At 38.5% G+C, this 15479-nt stretch overlaps 1 protein-coding gene across 4 annotated transcripts in view; it reads left to right on the top strand.

Annotated features, from left to right (window-relative positions):
• The first annotated feature begins 14016 nt into the window (after positions 1–14016).
• The window catches only part of WWP1 (WW domain containing E3 ubiquitin protein ligase 1), a 122411-nt gene continuing 120948 nt past the window's right edge, over positions 14017–15479 (top strand). For 2 of the 4 annotated variants that reach the window (XM_038579667.1, XM_038579668.1), the window contains exon 1: positions 14017–14145. The gene's annotated coding sequence lies outside the window, so the exon portion shown is untranslated. The remainder of the gene's footprint in view (positions 14146–15479) is intronic. The other 2 variants (XM_038579670.1, XM_038579669.1) reach the window with 2 other exon arrangements.

The raw sequence follows: 15479 nt of genomic DNA on the forward strand, positions 1-15479 counted from the left end.
TGTTTTGTTGTTGTTTTCAAATTAATCCATAAGTTTAGTGCAATCCCAACTGCAATCCCGATGAGTATTTTTTTAATTAGACAAAATGACAAATATAACATAAAAATCATGTGAGAAAAAAACTAGAAATTTTGAAAAGGAAGAATAATGAAGAATATTTCCCTTAAAGGCAGACTCTACATACACTCTTATGGTTATAACCTATGACCTGTGTCAGGCCTTTGTTATGATTGTTCAGTTCATTTGGTTCATGCTTATGCTTTATCGGTTGTTAAACATTTGGGGGACACCTGGATGGCTCAGCAGTTGAGCGTCTGCCTTGGGCTCAGGTCCTGATCCCGTGACCTGGGATGGAGTCCCACATCGGGCTCCTTGCAGGGAGCCTATTTCTCCCTCTGCCTGTGTCTCTGCCTCTCTCTCTCTCTCTCTCTCTCTGTGTGTGTGTGTGTGTGTGTGTCTCATGAATAAATAAATAAAATTTTAGAAAAAAACATTTGATATATTAACCCTGCTCATAGGTGTTAAACTATATATCATAGGTATAGTAATTAAGAGTATGATACTAATGGCTGCAAAATAGAAAGATAGATAAAAGGAAGAGAAGATGGTCCAGAAATAGATTATCATTTAATGGAATGAAAAAAAACTAATTTTAACATTTCATACTAGAATTTCTCTTGGGTAAGAAATCCTTTTGTTGAGAAAGATATCTCAATATATTGCGCACAGTAAAAGGTGAGAGCCTAGTGACCTAGGCTGGAAGAAGATAATGTAACAGAGAGATAGATAAACTACTCTGCCCCAAAATGAAAAATTTGTATGAAAAGAGAGTGAACAGAGGAAAAATCACATGCTTGTGGAGAGAGGTGGCCAGTGAGAAATTCCTGGCTGTAGATTGGCTGAAGGCTTTCTGACAGCAGGGAGTTTTTAAGATCAATTTTATTTATTTAATTTTTCTTTTTTAAGTTTTTATTTAAATTCCAGTTAGTTAACATATAGTGTAATATTAGTGTCAGTAGAAGAATTTTGTGATTCTTTTTTTTTTTTAATTTTGTGATTCTTAAGATAATTTTAAATTGTTTGCATTGCTACATGAAAATCCCCTTTGTCTCCCTCTAACTGTCAATGAAGAATGCTACACACAGGGAATAACTTTCTTGAGTGAGCTTTTCTTTTTTGAGGGGGTGGGGGTAGTGAGAAGGAATCCAAGAAAAATAATCTTGAAATTCATGTCTAGTGTGAAGCAGAGAAGTGGCCAGCCATGTGAGATGAGCTGTGTGTAAAAGCAGAAGTTAAATAGAAGTTGATTCACAAAGCCAGAAGAAATCATGTGGATATAGTCTCTTGGAGATTCAGATAATTTGTAAGAGGAAGATGGACTTCTCATAGAATGCTGACTAAGGGGTTGGAGCCAACTTTATTTAAATATCAAAGGGTAGGCCAACCTTAACTGACAACTGGGTTAACTTGTACATGTAGTAATTCAGCCTGTGCTAATAATAATAATTTTTAAAGGTGGCATTATGAATCAGTGGGAAAAGAAAGCATAAACGAAGGAAAGAACCTGTCTTTTATTATAGCTTTAGCTAGAGAGGGATAAAGTCTTACCTAATCAGATAATAACTTGTATAGTCAAGGTATTATCATTAAGAGTTATACAGCTTAGGACCTACTCTATGCTAGGCCCTGTCTTAGACACTGGGGATACAGTAATGAACATAGTAGACAAAACATCTGCTCTTAAAAACTTTTCATTCTAGACAATGGAGACAGCCATTTTCAAAGTGAGGGGCATACATCTTAGTGATGGGCTATTTTTTGGTATACTGAAAAATATACTTTGAAGGCAGAGAAAATGAATGAAGAGACTTTACATGGTCAGCAAAATGACATGAAAAACTACCTTAAGATAGCAAGGTAGGGGATCCCTGGGTGGCACCGCGCTTTAGCGCCTGCCTTTGGCCCAGGGCGTGATCCTGGAGACCCAGGATCGAATCCCACATTGGGCTCCCTGCATGGAGCCTGCTTCTCCCTCTGCCTGTGTCTCTGCCTCTCTCTCTCTCTCTCTCTCTCTCTCTCTCTGTGACTATCATGAATAAATAAATAAAATCTTAAAAAAAAAAAGATATCAAGGTAGACGGCCTTGAAATTATGGAGTAATTAATTTGTGTTTTAAAACTAGGGTCAGAAAACTTATTCTGCAGAGGGCTACTTAATAAATAGTTTAGGCTTTCTATGCCATACAGCCTATGTTGCAACTACTCAACTCTGCTATTGTAGCTCAAAAGTAGCCAGAGACAATACAAAAAGCAAATGAGCATGTGCTTCCTGTCGTGATATAGAATTTTACTTACAAAAGAATGGGTGTCAGTTTGTAGCCCATAGGTTACCAACTCCTCCTCTAGCACTAGACTGCCTGTACTCAAGTTTGATTTCATCTGTTACTGGATGTAAGACTTTGTACAAATTATCCGAATTCTCTAAGGTTCATACTTCATAAGAGGAAAATGAGATAATGCATTTTAAACAGATAAACTGTTTTTTATTTTTTGTATTTGTTTTTACAGTTCCTTGCTCATAATAAATTCTCAAAAATTGTTAATCACTATTACTAAATTAATGCTTTAGTTGTTTATTTGTAGTCTTTGATTATAAATTTTGTCCTTGATGAGTACATGTGTGCATACATGTGTTTGTATGTGTATGCATGCATACATGGAAATGTATGCTTGTGTGAGACTGACCTAATATCCATGTTCTGGATTATAAAAAGATTTAAGAGTGTGTAAATCACACTGGTGAAATGACCAGTGTGACCACTTCATCAAAAGTGAAGGCATTGGAGTCTTCATGGCCCCAGTAGACTGAGTACCAAGCTCATTCCACATTATGAGATTATTCTACTAGTCTTGGAGGACCAAAAACTAACATGGATAGAATTTCTGGGGTCCCAGAACATTACTCTAGACTGAACATCTTATGCTTAGGAATTGTACTGCTTCAGGGGTGGTGGTAGAGAAAGACTGAATGAATTTTAAGTGAATTTAACCCCCTGAGTTGAAGAGACAGAAAATACAGTTTGGGAAGATTACTGGAGTTTGTGGAGTGGAGCACTGAAGAGAAGAAAGCAGCATGAAGAAAAGATATTGAATCCTGTCTAGTGGACTCCTTGAAACTGCTATTGAATACAATCAACACATGCATAAGGTGAAACTCTTCAAGGCTGGACAAAAAAAGGACCAGCAAGCTATAAAGTGAATAATTTTCAAAGTTCACAAACAGCTTGGAGATATTTGAGTCTGACCAACCAGATTCTATGAGCCTTATTGAATATCCAGGGTACAATCTACTCTAAATCAGCTCACAGACAAAAAAAAAAAAAGGCTTAAAATCAAAACTCAAAAGAATCTAGCTGATTATCAAGTAATTTAGCTAGTATGACTAAGTTTCGAAGGTTAGCATTCTTAAAAAACAAACAAACCAGTACTCAGCAAGCCCACACTGACAATGTCCAGCATGCAATAAAAAAATTACTAGACATGTAAAAAAGCATGAACATATTTCTCACACCAGAATGATCAGAGTCATTATAAACATGTTCAAGGCCTATAAACATGATCTGGATGGCTCAGTTGGTTACATGTCAATCTTTGGCTCAGGTCATGATCCCAGGGTCTGGGATTGAATATCAGGTGTTGAGGGGGAAGGTCACTGCTCAGCAGGGAGCCTCTTCTCCCTCTCCTTCTGCCTGCTACTCCATCTGCTTATCTTCACTGTTTCTGTCAAATAAATAAATAAAATATTTTTAAAACATATTCTAGAATTTAAAGGAAAAATAAATATAATGAAGACAGAGATAATATTTTTAAAATATCAAATGTACTTTCTAGGGTTGAAAAGTATAATATCTGAAATAGGAAATTACTAGATGGTCTTAACAGTAGATTAGTTACTACAAAAGAAATGTAAAATTTAAGATGGCAATAGAAATCATCCAAACTGAAGTGCAAATGAAAAAAAAGTCCCTAAAAACAAATTAAAATATTAACAACAAAAACAGAGCTTCAGTGACCTATGGGGAAAAAATTAAAGAGCAAGGATGTAATACATGTCATATATGTTTAATTAGAATACCTGTAATTAGAGCCCCAGAAGGAAGAGATATCAACAGGAGGTAGGAAAAAAGCATTTGAAAAACAACAGCTCAAACTTTTCTAATTATAATAAAGCATATAAACCCACAAATTCAAGAAGCTCAATGAATCTCATGGAGGATAAATCACATAAAGATACATAATAATCAAATTGCTCAAAACCATTGATAAAAAAATATTTCAAAGGAAACAATAAAAACAAAATGGGAGCAAAAGACCTCCAATAACAACAACAAAAAGGCATATTACTACAGAGAAGCAAAAATTTTAAATTATTTCAGACTTTCATCAGAAACTACAGGCCAGAGGACAAAATACAACATCTTTAAAGAGCTGAAGAAAAATAATTAAAGTAGAATTCTTTACCTTGCAAAAAAAAATTCCTTTAAAATGAAAGTGAAATAAAACTTGTTTGGACAAATAAAACGTAAGATAATTATTATCAAAGGAACTTTACTGTAAGAAATATTAAAGGGAGAGTTTCAGGCTGAAGGAAGTTGAAGTCAATTTGTAATCCAGAGCTATATAAAGAAATGAATATCATTGGAAATATATATACATGGGTAAATATAAATCTTTTTTCTTTTTTAAAAGAATGATTCTTTAAACATGCTAATGTATTATAGAGGATTTAATGAGCAGAACTAAACTTATGACCACAACAGCACCAAGAAAAGGTAGGGAGAAGTTGAAGTACACTGCCATAAGGTTCTTACATTAAATATGAAGCAGTATAAGAGTCCCTGAGTGGCTCAGTCAGTTAAGTGTCTGCCTTTGGTTTGAGTCATGATACTGGGATCCTGGGACTGAGCCCTACAGTGGGCTCCCTGCTCAGCAGGGGGTCTGCTTCTCCCGCTCCCTCTCCCCCTGCCCCCTGCTCATGCTCTCTCTCTCTTTCAAATAAATAAAATATTTAAATAAATACATACATACATACATACATACATACATACATAAATAAATAAATAGTGGTATAATATTATTTGGAGTTAGACTGTGTAAGTTAAAGATGCATTCTATAAGCCTTAAAACTAACACTAAAAGACTACCAAGAGCTATAGTTAATAAGTCAGTAGTGAAGATAATAAAATGGTACATTAAAAAATACTCATCTAGGGGCACCAGGGTGGGGCAGTCAGTTAAGCATCTGACTTGGTTTCAGCTGAGATCGTGATCTCATGATCATGGGATCAAGCCACACATGAGCTCTGCACTTTGTGCAGAGTCTGTTTGGGATTCTCTCTCCCTCTTTCTGCTCCTTCTGGTCGTGCTCTCTCTTTTTCTAAGGTGAATAAAGAAATCTTTTTTTTTTTAAGATTTAATTTATTTATTCATGAGAGATACACACACACAGAGGCAGAGACATAGGCAGAGGGAGAAGCAGTCTCCATACAGGGAGCCCAAAGTGGGACTTGATCCTGGGACCCCAGGATCAGGCCCTGGGTCAAAGGCAGACACTCAACAGCTGAGCCACCCAGGCATCCCAGAATAAAGAAATCTTATTTTAAAACATTCATCTAATCCATTACAATGCAGAAAAAAAAGAGAAAAAGAAGTAAGAAGAGATAGTAGAAAAATAGAAGAAATTTTAAAAGCCAAATAAACGTGAAACTAATTGTATCAATAATCATTAAATTTAAATGGTCTGAACATTTCAATTAAAAGGCAAAGATTTTCCTGACTGGATGAAGAAAATCAAGGTTCAAACAATGCTGCTTACAACAAAACTACTTTAAAACATAAAGACACAGTTATATTAAAGGTAAAATGTGGAAAACAATACTATACAAACATTAATCATAAGAAAGCTGGGGTAGATTAAGAAGGAAATTTTCTACTGATAAAGAAGATAAAACAATCCGAACTGTGTATACACTTAATAATAGACTTTTAAAATACATAAATGAATGGCTGACAGAACAAAAGGGCAAAATGGTGTATCCACAATTACAGTTAGAGACTTCTTAGTAATTGATAGAGCAAGTAGATGAAATTCAGTAAAGCTATAGAAGGCTTGAAAAATAGAATCATTCAACTTGATCTAATAACCATCTATAGAACAATTTTCATTCTCCCTAGCAACAGCAGAAAATACACTATTCACATGCAAATGAAAAATTCACCTAGAAGCTGGGGGACAGAACAAGTATCAATAATTTAAAATGATAGAAATAATAGAACATGTTCTCTGTCCATTATGGAATTAAATTAGAAAATAAGGACAAAAAGATATCTGGTAAATTCCCAAATATTTGAAAAATTATGCAACATATCTCCTAATACTTCATGGGTCAAAGAAGGAATCACATGAAATATCAGAAAATGTTTAGGAATGACAAAAATAAAATATATCAAAATTCAAAGGATTAATCTAAAACAGTGATCAGAAGGAAATTTGTGCTCATTAAATGCTTATTCTAGAAAAGAAGTAATGTCCCCTGGTGCCTGGCTGGCTTGGTTGGAAGAATATGCAACTCTTGATCCAGAGTCTGAGTTTGAACCTTATGTTGGGGGTAGAGATTACTAAGAAAAATAAAAACTTAAAAAAAGGTAAGTTCTCAAAGAATAATGTATACTTTAAAAGAAAGAGCATATAAGCCCAAATAAATCTAAATGTGGCAATAATAAAGATGAAAGCTAAAATTTAAAAAAAGAAAATGGAAAAATTAATGAAATCAAAACTTATGCTTTGAAGAGATCAGTCAGACTAAAACACCTTTAACTAAACTGATGAAGTGAAAAAGAAGACATAAAGTACAAATATTGGGAATAAAAGATAAGACATCATTACAGTCCTACAAATATTAAAGAATAATAAGGGAATATTATGAATAATTTTAGGCCAATAAATCTGGCAAATGAAATGGAAAAATATCTTGAAAGACACAAATACCAAGACCAGCACAAGAAGATAAGAAAACTTAAATTGTATTTTATCTACAAACAAATTACATTCAAAATTTAAACTGTCACAAAAAGAAAACTCCTACCCTAGATAGCTTCACTGGTAAAATCTTTTAAAAATATAAGAAATAAATAATAAAAATCTTACACAACTTCCTTCATAAGTAGATAAGGGGGCTACAGTTCCAAGCTTATTTTGTTAGGCCAGCCTTATGCTGAAAACAGACCCAGACAAAAACATTACAAAAAAAGTACACTAATATCCTTTATGAACTTAGGTTCCTTAAAATCTTTCAAAATTTAACATATGAAACCTAGCAATACATAAAATGTGTAATACACCATGGTCAAGTGTGGTTTATTTAAAGAATGGAAGGTTGTTTTAACATTTGAAAATCAATCAATTTAATCCATCATATCAAGATGAGTTCATATAAAGATGAATCTATCAAAAGTTTATCTCAACAGATGCTCCCACCTAAAGAATTTGATAAATTTAATATTCATTCATGATAAGAACTCTCAGCAAATAGGAAAAGAAGGGAACTTCCTCAACCTGGTAAAGGGCATATACAAAAAACAATCTATGGATAAATAACATCATACTTAATGGTAAAACACTGATTTCCTTAAAACCAGGAACAAGGCAAGGATTTCCTTCCTTCCTTCTGTTCAGCACTGTGCTGAATGTTCTAGTCAGTGCAATAAAGAAAGAAAAGGAAATAAAAGCATACAGAATGGAAAATAAAGAGTAAAACTCCTTATTTGGAAAGACATGACTGTGTACATGCAAACTCTCAAGAAATCTATATAGTCATGAATAAATAAATGAAATTAAAAAAAAGAAATCTATATAGTATTAGTAGAACTAATTAATTCATTAGCAAAGTCTCAGACTACAAGGCCAATATTCAAAATCTATTTATTTATTTATTTATTTATAAAAGATTTTATTTCTTTAGCCATGAGAGACACAGAGAGAGAAAGGCAGAGACAGGCACAGGGAGAAGCAGACTCCATGCAGGGAGCCAGACATGAGACTCGATCCTGGGTCTCAGAGATCACACCCTGTGCTGAAGGCAGCACTAAACTGCTGAGCCACCCGGGCTGCCCTCAAAATCAATTTAAATATACTATCTTTGAGACATTAGAAAATGAAATTAAAAATAACATTTATAATAGTATCAAAAGTGTGAAATACTTAAGGATAAGTAATATGCAACACCAACACTATAAAAAACACAAAAATTGCTAAGAGAATTTAGAGGCTACTAAATAAACTGAGATCTAGTCTGGGGATTTGAAGACTAAATATTGTTAAGAGGTCAATTCTTCCTAAATTGATCTATATATTCACAATCCCAAGCAAATCCCTGCAGGTATGTTTTAAAAAATAAAAACTAATGAGTTAATTCTAACATTCACATGGAAATGCAAAGAATCTGGAAGAGTCAAAATTATTGTGAGAAAAAGAACAAACTTGGAATATTTATACTTCCTGATTTTCAAAACTTTCTAAAGTTACAGTAATCAATATAGTGTGATATTTGCATAAAGACAGACATATAGTTAAATGAAATGGAATAGAGTCCTGAAATAGTCCTGAAACTTTTTACTAAACTTGCCAAAATATTCCAATGGGCAAGAATTATCTTTTCAACAAATGGTGTTGAAACAACTGTATATCTATTTGGAAAAAAATTAACATTGACTCTTTCCTCATACCATACGCAAAAATTGATCTTAAATGTCATTTAGACCCAAATATAAAAGCTAAAAATAAAATTCAAGAAGAAAGATTAAAAAAAAAATCTTCCTTATCCTGGAGTAGGTAAAATTTCTTAAATATGTCACAGAAAGCATAAGTCACAAAACAAAGAATTGGTAAGCTGAACTTCATCAGAAACTTCTGTTTTTTAAAAGACATTGTTAACAAAATGAAAATACAAGCTTATGTGTTGCTGTGTAAAAAATGCCTTCAGAACATAGCGGCTGAAAACAAAAACATTTATTATCTCTCATAGTTTCTGTGGATCAAGAATCTATGACTTGTGTGGCTGGCCATTTCTGGCTTGGAGTGTCACTTGAGATTGCAGTCATCTGAAAGCTTGTCAGAGGCTGGAGGATCCACTTCCAAGGTGCCACCCATAGCTGGCAAGTGGCTATTAGCTGTTTATCAACAGGCCTCAGTTTCTATCTGTATGGGTCTTTCCAAAGGCTGGCTTTCTCTAGAACAAGCACTCCAGGAGGGCAAGATGGATGCTGCAATCTCTTATGATCTAGCCTCAGAAGTCACATACCATCACTTCTACAATTTCCTGGTCACACAGGTCAGCCATATGGAGGGCGGGGGGCTCTATAAAAGTAAAAGTGTTGATACCAGGAGGCCAGGATCAATGGGGTTCATCTTGGATAGACATATAGTTTATATATGCTTATATACATAGTTTGATCACCTTGGTAACCCATAAACTGGGAGAAAAGATTTTATACATATATATCTCATGAAGGATTGGTATATAGAACTACACATAGAAGAGACAAAAACAATGTGAAACGGGGAAGATATTTGAGCAGAAACCTCATCAAAGAAAATATACAAATGATCCATAAGCAAATGAAAAGATGCTCAACATCGTTAGTTATCAGGGGAATACAAGAGACAACACCATGACTTACCAATACACATCCATGATAATGGCTAAGATCAGAAAGGAGTGACATTACCAAGCGTTAGAAAGGAAATGGAACATCCAGAACATACATTGCTGGTGGGAATGTAAAATGGTACAACCACTTTGGAAAGCAGGTTGGCGATTCTTTTAAGGTTAAATATATACTTGGCATATGACCCAGAAATTCCACTCCTAGGCGTTATTTACCCAAGAAAATAAAAACATATGTCAACACAAATATTTTTAACCACATAGTCATGGAATCTTTAGTCACAATAACCAAAAACTGGAAATAAACAAACAGTCCATGAATAGAACAAACATTTAAAAAATTTGGCAAATCCATACAATAGAATAGTGGTAAATGGTAAAGAAGGAACATTGCTACATACAATATGAGCAAACCTCTAAAATATGCTGAGACGCAAAGAAGTACATAGTGAATGAGTCCATTTATGCCAAATCCTTGAAAAAGTAAAATTAGTATCCAGTGGTAGAAAGCAGAAAGCCTAGAACCAGGGTTAAAACAAGGTGAAGCAGCACCCAAATGAACATAAGATATGAAGCAAACCCACCTCTTTCATAAGTACATGTGAAAGAGGGAAATTTTAAGGTGCAGGGAAAACAAGTTAATGAGAGATTTCTCACCTTGGGCACCATATTGCCATTTGAATCTGATAATTCTTTGTTGCTGGAGGTGTGTGTGTACTATCTTGGGCACTGAAAGATATTTAGTGCTCTCTGGTCTGTACCCACAAGATGGCAATGGAAATCTCTCCCTCCACCAGTTGTGACCATCAAAAATGTCTTATAACATTGCCAAATGTCCCCATGGATGCAAAATTGTCCCTAGTTGAAAACTACTGGGTTAGTGTATTTGTTATCTATTGCTGCATAACAAAATTATCTCCCAAATTTGGTGGCTCAAAACAATAAACATGTATTATCTCACCATTACTATGGGTCAGGTATTTGAGAGTGACTTGGTTGGGGGATCTGGTTCAACTTTTCTAATGTGGTTGAAATCAAAATGTCTGCATCATCTAAATGCCTGACTGGGACTAGAGAAACTGCTTCCAAAATGGCTCAATCACATGGAGATTGGCAGGAAGCTCAGATCCTTGCTGTTATTTGGCAGGATATTCTGTTCCTTGCCATGTGGGCATCTGATAAAGTTACCTGACATGTCCTCATGACATGGTAACTGCCTTCCCCAGAGCAAGTGATCTGAAAGAAAGTAGGGAAGAGCCATAATACCTTTTTAAGATCCCTTGGAAGTGACAGTCTGTCACTTCTGCTATATTGTATTCATTAGAAGCAAGTCACTAAGTCCAACTCACATTCACTTGGAAGAGGATTAGTCTCTACTTTTTAAATGAAGGACTATGAATAAATTTGTGGGCATATTTTAAAATCATAATAGCTGTAGAAGGATTCTTAAACAAGCTAGGGAAGATCAAAGACTATGTAGAGAAAATAAAAAATAGATCATGTTTCCAAAATAAATCTGAAGGGATTAAATTATTTAATGACAAAAGTGAAATTACTAAATAGAAAAAAAATAAAGACAGATATCCATATGATCTCAGGATGGGAAAGGACTTATGAAGCATAAAATAATAGAAGAAAACAAAAATGGAAAAGGCCAATCATTTCATCTGGGATCAATATCCATACTATATATAGGTTGTCTTTCTGTGAATAAAAGAAATAAGAAAATGAACAATGGACTAATGGCAGGATACCACGTTTGCTCATATGAAAATATACCATGATGAGTTGGCACAGTGAAGGACAATCATATACTCTCCAACAGCGCTGTGGGAAAATTGATAATAACAATATAACAAAAGCAATTTATTATGTGCCACATAATTCTTGGTATTTTATTTGTAGCAACTCATTTGCTTTTCACTACAATATCATGTAGTAGCATTATACCAATTTTCTAGTTAGGCACTGTTAGATTAAGGAATTTGGCCAAATATCCTAGTTTGCAGGTGGCAGCAAAATTGACTTATCCAATTGTCAGTAGGCACAGTGGCTCAGGCTACCATACTTTTAGGCACCCGTAAAAATGTTTTAATTTCTTTTAAAATCAGAAGGGAAAGGCTGAAGAAAATATTTTCATGTATAGTATTAATATGTTTTTCTTTAATTTTTAATATTATTTTATGGAAGAAGAGGCCCACAAAGGTAAGGGCATCTGGGAACTCACAAAAGTTTGAATATGGCCTTCTTGGGTAGCAGAGCTGCATATTGCATGGTGGTCCACGCAACGTGACACCTAAGCCTGTGTTCTTTCTGGAAGGCAACCTGCCAATATGTTTCAAAGGGCTAAAATTATTTATACTTCTGATTACTTTTAAGGATTTAAACTTAGGCAGTAAGTAAGGATACAGACAATGATTTATAAAAAGGATATTTATAATAGTATTTGTTTGAAACCAAGGAAATATTTAATAATGAAAAGTTAGCTCAACATTGACTGCAAATTTAGGGGCCTTGGTGACTATTAGGAGCTTCTGAGGACTCAGAGGGGAACTGAAAGTGAGCAGGAAGTGGAAGGAGGCCTGTAGGCATTCTGGAGATGGCAAGCAGACCTCTGCTGGGTATGTGTGCGTAATATCTGAGAGTGCACTTGTAAGCATGTTTTTGAATTCATTTTTAATGAGAGCGGACAAACAAAACAGTGAGGAAGGGTTAGAGGAAAACAGTACTCATTTAAGCAGAGATCAGTGAACGCAATCAGGGGAACTCTGAAGACAGAGCTCTGAACCCCAAAGACAGAGGGACCTATCATGCGACAGTAAAGAAGCCTGGAAGATCATGTTAATCCTTCTCTTGAAAGCTCTGAAGAGCCAATGAAAGATTTTAAACAGTGAAACGACACGCTCACGTGTGTATTTTAGAATAATCGTAGTGGATATGGTGTGCGTTGGGCCCTGGTATCAATTCGGAGTGTAGAAACTAATGGAAGGGAGAGGAAGAGAAGGTACATTCCTTCAATCAGAGTTATTATTTAATCTTACAATTCTTCACGGGGCGTTGATGCTCTTCTTGGTACATAGCTTTTTCAAGAGCTTAATTAGGATGGAAAAAGAGGGAGAACTAGAGAGAGGTTTTAAAGCCGAGGAGAAATTTAGGACAGAACATAATTAAAACATCATCATGCTGAGGGGGCACAGGAGGGAATGGACAGTAACGAGGTCCTCTTTGGAGAGAAGCAGACACCCAGCCTTGGAGTCAGAAGGAAAACCAATAGGCTCGGGTGTGGATGTAGGTAATTTATGGGGCGTGGGTGAGGCGGGTGGGCCAAAATTGTAGAAACCCATGCTTGATGGCCTTTCTCATTTCTGAAGTAGAAGACCAGTCATCTGGTGAGTAATGTGGTCACCAATGACTTCTATTTGCAGGGCGGTCTTCTAAAAGCAACGCACAGAACCAACAGAACTTCTAGAGACTTAGTTAACTCGTTTTTATAAATGGGGAGAATGTACTCTTTTTCATGGCGGCACCGTGCGAATTTGCTGCACCGACACCTGTGCCTGCTCAGTACCAGTTTTATCACCGTAGCGTTATGGGGGCGAACGTTTTGGTGACTAATGAGAGTAAAGTGGAAGTCTTCTGTGGCCACCTGTCAAATGCAGGATTTACTCTTGCAGTGGGGTTCTAGGTCAGATGCTCAGGTCAAGGAGTATTTATTAAAAACAGCCTACTTTTGCAGTAAAGCACTCGAGATGAGAAGGCCAGCGCCGGGGGCCCTGACCCGAGGTCGCTCACCCGCGCTGTCCCAGTCCCGGACGGACGGGGAAGCCAGGTCAGCAGCAGCCACCTCGCGCTCAGAGGCCTCTTCCCAAATCTCAGCGGTGGCCCCGCCCCCTCCACAGGTTTGGGCCCCGCCCCCCTCCTCCCATTGGCTGGCCCTCGGCTCTCCTCGAGCGCGCTCCGCAGCCCCGGAGGAGCGGAGTTTTCCGAAAGCATCCTCGCGGGGGCGCCCTCGCTGCGCATGCTCGCGGGAAGCCCGGGTTCCGGGTCCCGGCGTGGGGGGAGGGGGGCTCTGAGGCGGCCGCGGCGCAGGCGCGCGCTCGCGGCGCGGCGCCGGTGACGCGAGCACGCGGCGCGCTCCTGAGGCGGGAGGTGTGGGGTCTGCCGGGGGCGGCGCGCGGCCGGGGTGGGGGTGGGGGGAGGGTCGGGTGTCGCCGAGCGCGGCGCGGCGAGCGGGTTCCAAGTGGCTGCAGGCGGCCTGGGCTGCCGGGGCCGACGCCTGGGTGGCTGCCGCCGCCGCCGCCGCCGCCGCCGCCGCCGCCGCCGCGCCTGCTGCGAGATGGCGATCTTGGGCGCGGAAGGGTGAGGGCGCCCCGCCGCTGGAGTGGCCGCCCGACCGCCGGGAGCCGACGGCTTTGCGCCGGGTAAGGACGCCGCGGCGGGGGGCGGGGGGCGGGGGGCGCGGGGGGGCGGGCGCGGCGGCCCCCGGGCCGGAGCCTCTGAGGGGCGGCCGCCGACCGTCCGCGCCGCGCCGGCCGCCCCCCCCGGCCCGGGGGCCCCGGAGTTTTCTGGGGTGGGGTCACGGGGCTTGCCCCGCGTTGGCCCCGGCGCAGGCCCGAGCTGAGGATCCCGGAGGAGCCCAGGGTCTCCGTGACTCTGCAGCCGCCGTCCTGAGGCTCCCTCAGCCTCCCCTCAGCGTTCCGTCCGCCTCCTCGTCCTCCCCCCGCAGCGCCCCTCCGAAGCCATCCCCGCGCGTGGACTTGCACCGCTGCCCTGACTTTCACCGCAAGACTCCCGGCCGTACAAAAAGGCGTTTTTATTTTCCTGACGTGTTTTGATCCCTCCGGGTTCTTCCCTGACTCTGCAGTCCCCCCCCCCCCCCACACACACACCCCAACACAACCCCCACCTCCACCTTTGTGTGACCTGGTAGGTCCCAGTGACCTTGCAGTTTTTACTCCTTATCTCCTCAGTGACCTGGACCTTCTCCTTTCATCTTTAAAAAAAAAAAAAAAAAAGGTTTTAATTTTGTAGTTTGTCCATTGTTTTTTTTTGTTTTGTTTTTTTGTTTTTTTGTTTTTTTTACAACCTCCGAAGGATCCTCAGTCCTTCCTTGACTCCATCGTCTGGAGTTAGTTGAGCGTCCTTTGCTTCCGTAATTACAGGGAAACCTTTCCTACCCAAGACGAGTGTCTTTTATTTTGACATTCTTACTCTTCCAGGATAAAATATTTTCCAGGGGCTTGGTGTGACTTTTTCTGCTTGGTGAGTTTTTATCTTTTTTGTGTGTGTGTAGGCTACTGTGCAAAAAAAAAAAAAAAAAGATTTTGAGTTTCGGCTTTAAAAAGCTACTGGTCAGAGTGGAAAATAATGTCCAAAGTTCTCTTTTTCTCCCCCTTTGGTGTTTTTTTTTTTTTTTTTTTAACCTGAAGTACCTGCTGTACAATGTATGCGGGTTTCTGCAAGCACTCATCCTTCTGTAGGAATCCAGTTGACCTGTCTCCTAAGGCTCTGTGGATGATACAAGCAAAATGCACCTTTAAAAAATAAAAATAAAGGCATTCTCTTACGTGACTTTGCTTTGGCTGTAAGGTAGATACTAGTTGGGACTGCAAATTATCACTTCTCGTAAACAGTTAATATTTTTTGAACTGAAAAATTCCTGGCCGAGTGTTGGGAGCTACTCACACTGAGAAGTGTAAAAAGTATGTAGAATAGTTACTTGGTATGTAGCTTATTGATGTTTTCACGTAGCTTT

The sequence above is a fragment of the Canis lupus genome, chromosome 29 (genome assembly GCF_011100685.1).
Source record: "Canis lupus familiaris isolate Mischka breed German Shepherd chromosome 29, alternate assembly UU_Cfam_GSD_1.0, whole genome shotgun sequence".
Classification (NCBI taxonomy): domain Eukaryota; kingdom Metazoa; phylum Chordata; class Mammalia; order Carnivora; family Canidae; genus Canis; species Canis lupus.